We start from the raw sequence: 10,116 nt of genomic DNA on the forward strand, positions 1-10,116 counted from the left end.
GGCATTTGTGGTATATTTTTAAAATTTTATTTCACCTTTATTTAACCAGGTAGGCTAGTTGAGAACAAGTTCTCATTTGCAACTGCGACCTGGCCAAGATAAAGCAAAGCAGTATGAACAGACAACAACACAGAGTTACACATGGAGTAAACAATAAACAATAAACAAGTCAATAACATAGTAGAAAAAAAAGAATCTATATACATTGTGTGCAAAAGGCATGAGGAGGTAGGCAACAAAATAGGCCATAGGAGTGAATAATTACAATTTAGCAGATTACACTGGAGTGATAAATGATCAGATGGTCATGTGCAGGTAGAGATACTGGTGTGCAAAAGAGCAGAAAAGTAAATAAAATAAAAACAGTATGGGGATGAGGTAGGTAAATTGGGTGTGCTATATACTATGTACAGCTGCAGCGATCGGTTAGCTGCTCAGATAGCAGATGTTTAAAGTTGGTGAGGGAGATAAAAGTCTCCAACTTCAGAGATTTTTGCAATTTGTTCCAGTCGCAGGCAGCAGAGAACTGGAAGGAAAGGCGGCCAAATGAGGTTTTGGCTTTAGGGATGATCAGTGAGATACACCTGCTGGAGTGCGTGCTACGGGTGGGTGTTGCCATCGTGACCAGTGAACTGAGATAAAGCAGAGCTTTACCTAGCATAGACTTGTAGATGACCTGGAGCCAGTGGGTCTGGCGACGAACATGTAGCGAGGGCCAGCCGACTAGAGCATACAGGTCACAGTGGTGGGTGGTATAAGGTGCTTTAGTAACAAAACGGATGGCACTGTGATAAACTGCATCCAGTTTGCTGAGTAGAGTATTGGAAGCTATTTGTAGATGACATTGCCGAAGTCGAGGATCGGTAGGATAGACAGTTTTGCTAGGGTAAGTTTTGCGGCGTGAGTGAAGGAGGCTTTGTTGCGAAATAGAAAGCCGACTCTAGATTGGATTTTGGATTGGAGATGTTTGATATGAGTCTGGAAGGAGAGTTTGCAGTCTAGCCAGACACATAGGTACTTATGGATGTCCACATATTCTAGGTCGGAAGTGCAGGCAGTGAACGGTTGAAAAGCATGCATTTGGTTTTACTAGCGTTTAAGAGCAGTTGGAGGCCACGGAAGGAGTGTTGTATGGCATTGAAGCTCGTTTGGAGGTTAGATAGCACAGTGTCCAAGGAAGGGCCAGAAGTATACAGAATGGTGTCGTCTGCGTAGAGGTGGATCAGGGAATCGCCCGCAGCAAGAGCAACATCATTGATATATACAGAGAAAAGAGTCGGCCCGAGAATTGAACCCTGTGGTTCAATGGCCAATATACCAAGGCTAAGTGCTGTGTCCAGGCACTCCGAGTTGCGCCGCGTGTAAGAACAGCCCTTAGCATGGTATATTGGCCATATACCACACCTCCTCGAGCCTTATTGCTTAAGTAGACCATGTGTGGGTGGAATCTTAGCTTTGAGTACTTAGAGCACACTGTGTAATAGGTGAGTGTTTACAGTTAACATTGTGTCTATACAGTAGTGTCTATAGTGTACGCAATAAGGGTGCTGCCGTTCAATTTTCTATTCTCTTTGGGCTCCTAGTCTTTCACCCCTTTCCTTTGAATACCAACCGCCGTGTTATTTCAGTTTTGATTGGATGTGACCGGTGAGGTCATAATGTAATTACGGCACAGCTGTATCAGCATCACCAAACTTCGCCAAAACCTTCCTTCCCCTCCTTCATCCATCCCTCTCGTCCATCCTCCACTCTGGTCTCCCCTCCCCTGGTCTGGCCTGTTCTGGTCTGCAGCACAGAGGAGCCTTTTCCTGCTCGAGGCCTTTCTGCTCCCTGCTCACTGTCTCAACACCCAGTTTACAGGTCAGGGGAAGGAAAGAGGAGTGGAGGCAGCAGCAGGAACCAGGAGGAGAATCAACACAACAGACCCAACCTGATGATGACTGTGGAGAGAGAGAGAGAGAGAGAGGGGGGGGGGGGAAAGAGAGAGAGAGAGATAGTGAGATAGAGAGTAAGCAGGCGAGAGAGTGCAGGAGGGAGAGAGAGAGTGCAGGAGAGAGAAAGAGTGCAGGAGAGAGAGAGAGAGAGAGGGAAAGAGAGAGAGATAGAGAGAGATAGAGAGAGAGTGCAGGAGATAGAGGGAGAGAGAGAGAGATGATCTCCCACCGTCCCATGCTATAAAAACTCCTGACCTTCGTGAAAAAATAAACAGTGCCATTATTGACTATGAAAATAGCCGCTATCTCATGTGAGATGGAAAATGGGTGGCCATAAAACATTTACAACGCTGTGTGATGATTCCAATGTTGCACAATACGTTCCCTCCTTCCCGCCCTCCTGTGATTGCGTAAAGGTGTGAAATGAAAACGAGAGTCGGAAAAGATCTTCACTTATTTGTCTAACAGCAGCGGTGGTTTGTCAGGGTGACTGTTGTGGTGACCCTGGTGACCGTGAAGACAGAGGTCTGGGCAACTGGACTGGAGAAGTGTTCAGTTCCTGTCTGCCAGCCCCTCGTAAACATGGGAGAGGGAAGTGAAGTGACATGGAGAAGGGAAGAATGTGTAGAGTGTGTAGGAGATCAAAGCACCAGACACCAGGGTGGTGGTGTGTTGTGGTGCAACACACCACTACCGCTGCACAGTCAGTAAATCTCTGCTCAATTTCAAGTGTGTTTCAAGTGTGATTTACAATAACAACACCACTCCCAGATCCCTGGTGGAGGCTAACTAACACCATGGTCCCTTTCATTGCAAACGGCTAAGTGCCGAGACCTGCACAAGAAAAGACAAGTCTGCACTGAAAACAAGGCAAAATTGTATATATCAACTGATCATGAACATGGATGGTAAAACTGAAATAGCTGTGTCATGGATGGTCTCAGCTGCACAATTGGTGTCCTTTATGGCCATTTTCTTGTCTAGGTGATTGTGAATGTCTGGTGTTGTGTCCCGCCCCGGCAGTATGTCTGAGATGTCTGTAGACTGCACTGCTCCAGGCTGTGTCGGCAGTGTGTCTGAGATGTCTGTAGACTGCACTGCTCCAGGCTGTGTCGGCAGAGTGTCTGGGATGTCTGTAGACTGCACTGCTCCAGGCTGTGTCGGCAGAGTGTCTGAGATGTCTGTAGACTGCACTGCTCCAGGCTGTGTCGGCAGTGTGTCTGAGATGTCTGTAGACTGCACTGCTCCAGGCTGTGTCGGCAGAGTGTCTGGGATGTCTGTAGACTGCACTGCTCCAGGCTGTGTCGGCAGAGTGTCTAAGATGTCTGTAGACTGCACTGCTCCAGGCTGTGTCGGCAGAGTGCCTGGGATGTCTGTAGACTGCACTGCTCCAGGCTGTGTCGGCAGAGTGTCTGAGATGTCTGTAGACTGCACTGCTCCAGGCTGTGTCGGCAGAGTGTCTGGGATGTCTGTAGACTGCACTGCTCCAGGCTGTGTCGGCAGAGTGTCTGAGATGTCTGTAGACTGCACTGCTCCAGGCTGTGTCGGCAGAGTGTCTGGGATGTCTGTAGACTGCAATGCTCCAGGCTGTGTCGGCAGAGTGTCTGGGATGTCTGTAGACTGCACTGCTCCAGGCTGTGTCGGCAGAGTGTCTGAGATGTCTGTAGACTGCACTGCTCCAGGCTGTGTCGGCAGAGTGTCTGGGATGTCTGTAGACTGCACTGCTCCAGGCTGTGTCGGCAGAGTGTCTGAGATGTCTGTAGACTGCACTGCTCCAGGCTGTGTCGGCAGAGTGTCTGGGATGTCTGTAGACTGCACTGCTCCAGGCTGTGTCGGCAGAGTGTCTGAGATGTCTGTAGACTGCACTGCTCCAGGCTGTGTCGGCAGAGTGTCTGGGATGTCTGTAGACTGCAATGCTCCAGGCTGTGTCGGCAGAGTGTCTGAGATGTCTGTAGACTGCACTGCTACAGGCTGTGTCGGCAGAGTGTCTGAGATGTCTGTAGACTGCACTGTTCCAGGCTGTGTCGGCAGAGTGTCTGGGATGTCTGTAGACTGCACTGCTCCAGGCTGTGTCGGCAGAGTGTCTGGGATGTCTGTAGACTGCACTGCTACAGGCTGTGTCGGCAGTGTCTGAGATGTCTGTAGACTGCACTGTTCCAGGCTGTGTCGGCAGAGTGTCTGGGATGTCTGTAGACTGCACTGCTCCAGGCTGTGTCGGCAGAGTGTCTGGGATGTCTGTAGACTGCACTGCTCCAGGCTGTGTCGGCAGAGAGTGAGATCTAGACCCTCACTGTCTCCCTGTCATCTCCTCTCACAGCCTTTGTTATTTTAAGATACGCACATTCCACCACCCTGTCACTCTGTCTGTCACACAAGTAAACATAGACACACACTCATACACACTCACAGATATCCCTTAGTCATCTTCACATTTGTTTTCCCTCTTAACTGAAGTACTCTTTTTAACCTACTGAGTTGAGCCGAGCTGTACTTCACTGGCCTGGTTACCATCCATCATAGTTGCTGGAACTGTGCTAGAAAGGACAGAGTGGAAAGAAAATATCTGAGCCAGCACAGTACGATTCAGGACGGCACAATAGTGTGAAAAGGAGAGAGAGAGAGAGAGAGAGAGAGAGAGAGAGAGAGAGAGAGAGAGAGAGAGAGAGAGAGAGAGAGAGAGATATTAAAGCTGTGCTCCTGTTATGGCCTGACCCTGATCCTTGTTATCTGATGACCCCAACATTGACCCCTGCAGTCAACCAGCCAATCCTGCCCTGAGAGATTAGAAGATAAGGAAGTGGAGAGGGGAGAGATGTGTGTTTGACACATGAGTCGGCACAAACACTCTTTTGTAAACACACTTATACAAACAAATCCTGCATGCACAGTCATCCCTGTCACAAATACACAAAGTGAGTAAGACACGCACGCACACACACGCACACACACACACACTGATCTTCTGCTCGATCTCTCAGGTAAACAACTGGCAGTGTGTGTACAATCTCCTGGAGGTGAGATTCCAATAGGCTCACGCTTGACCTGCTTACTGAAAGCTTATTTTACCCTCTACTGACACACTTCACTTCCTTCAACTTCTCTGCATCCATCCATCCATCCATTCATCCTTCCTCTATTTCCTTACCCTATTTTCACCTTTTTCACCCAACTAACTCAGCTCCCCCATCCTCACACATCATTTACTATCCTCCAAAACACCCCCCCCTCCACCCTCTCCTTCCCAAAATCTTCAGGGTAGTAACAGTCTGCATGAGTGCATTTGAGAGCCCAAGCGTTCCTTTCTTCGGGGTGTCCTGCTGAGCTGTGCCAACGCTGTGAAACATCTGTGCTCCAATTTCTTTCTCTTTTATCTGAGTACACATGTCTCTAAGACTGCCTGTCCAGTTAGTAGGCTACATACTGCAGGTCAACCTATGGGTCCAGATGTTCCACAACTGGAGCGGGAGAACATGCAAAACAGTATTCGGCGACAATCTTACACATCAAACACACACTACATCCACCCATATGTCCACAAACACACACACACACACAGGGGAGAGAAAGGCACACCGCCATAACCATTGAGCTGAACCTGCGAGTATATTAAGCATTTGAACTCACACACAGATAAAATAATTATCTGTAAATGTCTATGTTGGATTTCTCCACCAATGACAAGGGGAGACGCTGGTGGCTGCCATGTGGTTTCAGATTTTTCCCTTGTCCTCTCTGATGCTTCTGAATATAATAGTGCTCCATCCATGACTGTCACCTCTCACGCTTAACTGACTCCTAAACTCAGTCTGTTGTTCCTGTTTAACTGTGCTTGCTGCTCATGCCTGTTTTAGACTTTAGAAGTTGAGGAGGACTGGTGAAAATGACTGGGGAAATAATTCAATTTTTATTCCAGTTGTTAGGAATTATTTGTTTACATCTCGCACGTAAGTAACGCCCTGGATCAGAGCTCGCTAGTAGATAGCTGACAAGCTCATGTGGGCATAGTGGCACCACAATTAAAAACACAAAGGCCTCCCTTTTGGTAGTTAATAACTAATGTGAAACATGCTTGCTATATCTGGCCTTGGAAATGTTAACCAGTTCATCAAAATCGTCCAAATCGCATATGCCTACAGTATGAGAGATTATTCAATCCGTCCTCAAATGAGGGGGCGCTATTGAGATTAGACCATTTCAGTACAGTATTTTTAAACAGATATTTCTCATTGATGTATCTATAAATGTTAAATGTTTCCAATGACCAGCCTCTGATATGTACATGTATTTATATTTCAACCAGACACACACAGAGAAGGTGATCTAAGCTGACTGACAAGAGTTGTATGACAGCACAAATGACAGGTCCTGTTTAGGAAAACATTATCCCTGAGTTATCATGTTCATAGAGCCTAGTTTAATAATGAATGTGCGGATGAGAATGTGTTTTCATACTGGTACTTCAGCAAGGCTCTGTAAACACAGGGCCTAAGCTCCAGGAAGCCTCAAAACTCATGGCCCCCAACCCCTACCTTGTGTCCCTCATCTCCCAATCCCTGTGTCCATACCGTCCCTCACCATGGAGCTCTCTGGACCTCCCTGCCCTCCTCATTTCTTTCCACACCCTGTCAGAGGGAGAGAGGGGATGGCAGAGTCACACACACTGAAATGGAACATAATAGATATGACCCAATACAACAGTAGAGTAACCAACACACAGACCCACAACAACACATCCACACACTCACACACGTGAATAAAGTGGAACATGGGAACAGTCTATTGAGTCCAGGCTATAATAATCGGGGTAACTCTATACTCCTGAGAGAGATTCCTGGGCAGAAGGGGTGGAACCCTTTAACATTGACTACACACTGAGATCCACTGCACCACGGAAACATCTCACTCATACCCACAGAGAGCTCTGCTAGGAAAATAAATAGACAGATCATATACGTTCAGAGAGACTCCCCTCACACAGCCACACAGAGAGAAAATACAAAGACACACAGAGAAAACACTAACAAAGGACACACCGGAAGCAAACAGAAGATGGGTACAACAAGGCCTGGCAGTTATAAAATATGTATAATAATAATGTGCCTGTAATAAAATCGGGTGTTATAAGTGGCTTCATGTACCCATCATGTACATAACTAACAAAAGCACATACGGTTTCATTTGTGTGGGGGGAAACAAAGCGCCCTCCATGTGGTGTGGACAATGAGGTGAACCTCACCCCACAACGAAGAGATCAAATGTTTCTAACAACTACAAGTCTACTGTGTAGGTAAGAGAAAGCTAGAAGATCAGGTTCGAGATAAGAGTGGAAGGTAACACTAGAGGTTATTATGGAGGAGGGGGAGCAGGGGGACCTGTTTTACCACTTAACCTGTGAACGACAGACAGACAGACAGACAGACAGACAGACAGACAGACAGAGCGAGAGAGAAAGGGAGAGAGAGAGAGACATGTGGCATGACCAACACTTAAGCCACTAATGGGTGATTTGGTGAGAGGAGAAGATCAGCAGACGTCCAAGCGACAATGTTTACTCTGTTTTTTAAGGGGTATGGGGGGAACAAAAACACTGGGCAATGACACACACACACACCTCCTCTACAACCAGCAGCACACACAGCCTGCTGTCTTTATTTTTTTATTTAACTTTTATTTAACTAGGCAAGTCAGTTAAGAACAAATTCTTGTTTACAATGACGGCCTACCCCGGCCAAACCCTTCCCTAACCCGGGCGACGCCGGCCCAATTGTGAACCGCCCTATGGGACTCCTGATCACAGCCGATTGTAATACAGCCCGGTATAGAACCCAGGTCTGTAGTGACACCTCTAGCACTAGTGCCTTAGACCGCTGCGCCACTCGGTCCCATTGCTCCGTTGATTGAATCACACAGCGCATCAGGATACTTACTGATGGTTAAAGGCACAGGTTTTAGTGATTTTTCAGAGTGGCTGGAAGCAGTTGTAGCTGAGGCCTCTGACTGGGATGCCTGTTCATCTACAGTAACACTATTGATTTGAACATCCAGAACTCATATTGACAATTCTCAGAACATGCCCTATGCTGTATTCATAAAATATAGTGTAGAATATGGCGCTGAACCACGATCACATGCAAGCATGCAAAGCCCCTTTAGCTGTGTCTCATGTTCTGACTGTTTGCAGCACTACCCTAGTACCAAGATAGAACCAAAAATAGGAGTATTGTATGTAGTATAACCACTTTGTGGTAAAGCATAATTGCGCTAGAAAATTGCACTAGAAAAGTTACTGGTAAACCTAAACTAAAATGAGGCTATGAGCTAATGCTAAAATGAACCCTTCTGTCTCAATCATCAGTTGGTGAGAAATATGTCGCTCTGGAGACTAACGGTCACAAAGGCGTTACATAACCAAAATAATTTCCACATCCTTTGACCTGAATGAGAACACTCAGAGTAACACTCATTATTCATGTCATTGTGACCATCAGGTCTCATTGTATCACACGAATGGATTACAGATGCACATGACTTAAGGAACATTCACAGTGCTAAAAATATAAAGTCTAACTTTGGGTACTTTGAAGCATCTGTGACGGAAAGAGGAAGGCTTTTGTCCAGGATTTGTGGAGCTGCTCTCTGACTTCAGAAGAGGAAGTGATGTGAGTAAGAGATCCTTCCCTTGCTTTTCTCTTCACATCTCTTTCTCAAATCCAAACAAGGTCATACTAACAGGAATACACAGTGGATTTCACCCAGCAATCCTCATGCAGAATAGTAACAGAATATTTTCTTAGTATTGTCTTGCCTGATCTTTGTGCAAAGGAGGGAACCTAGGCCTTGTGCATTCAGTGCACCCTAAATAATGGTCCCCCTTAACCAGTTTAATCATAATTGAAATCCCCGTGCATGACGTTGACAACATCCTTGTATCTGTAAACACCATAGAAAATAGGTTAAATGTATACCATTTAGCCATGGAAAGTCCCCTTTCACTGAAATAGAGCATGAGAACAGTTAGGCTTGACTGTTGTGATGACTTCCCTAGTGAAGGCTGGCCAGCATCTAAAAGTAGAAACAAAGGAAACTCAGATCCTCTAATACCACTCTGCCTTGTTGGGTCTGAGATGAGGTATGGAGATGAGTTGAGGAGTCACAATATCTGCTCTTACTCAATGGGACATTTTGCTTGCTATCAGTCCTGGGATAACTATAGTTTTAAATATGCTAAATCCATAGATTAGGGCCAAATTTATTTATTTCAATTGACTGATTTCCTTATGTTAACTGTAACTCAGTAAAATTGTTGGCTGTTGCGTTTATATTTTTGTTCAGTATATATATATTTAATACCTTGCATATAAAATACCTTTCAATATTGTGTTTTTCTGAGAGGTATTCAAAATACTTTCAAAGGTGATTCGTTTTTCTGAGACCTTTATTTGAATATCAAAGGAAATAATTGCCTGTAGTTGATTTTCTATATCTGACTACTGTTGGACTACCTCAAGTATTTGAAATGTTGGTGTTTTCTAATAAACTACAAAATACAAACTTACTTTTTCTGCCCAGGTCTGCTTGCTAGACATTACAAGAAATAGTTTTGTTTCGCTAAATGTCTGTCTGTCTCTCGCTCTCTCTCACTTTCACATAACTCCATAGGGCTAGAGACAAGTCAGGTAACCACAGACTGTGTCACAACAATCCATGTTCACTTACAAGAAAGGCACTTCACATTTGTTTTGTCATTTAGCAGACATTCTTATCCAAAGTGACTTTCAGGAGAAATTCGGGTTGTGCTTTGCTCAAGGGCACATCGACAGATGTTTCACCATGCAGGGGCCGTAATAACAGCTGCCAGATGTGGGGAGTCTCAAGAGCCCAGTCACATTCTCACAGACAATGGAATGCTTGTGAGTAGCCCCAACAGGAAGTGAGGTCAGGGCTCTTGACCCCTCCCCTGAGCTAAGTGGGAGCTGCAAGGTTGGGGGTTCCTCTCTCCTCTGTGAGGCTTTGCAGTGCACTCTCTCTCAAATGTCTTGTCCCATCATAAACTCCCTGACAATGTGAAGTCAGTCCATAATGAGCGCTTGCTAGACATCCAGATTACTCACTGTCCATTCAAACTGCCAACGCTTAAGTGGAGGACGTCACTGACATGGAGGTACGAAAATAATTGGCGCCT

Source organism: Oncorhynchus clarkii, chromosome 12, assembly GCF_045791955.1.
Source record: "Oncorhynchus clarkii lewisi isolate Uvic-CL-2024 chromosome 12, UVic_Ocla_1.0, whole genome shotgun sequence".
NCBI lineage: Eukaryota > Metazoa > Chordata > Actinopteri > Salmoniformes > Salmonidae > Oncorhynchus > Oncorhynchus clarkii.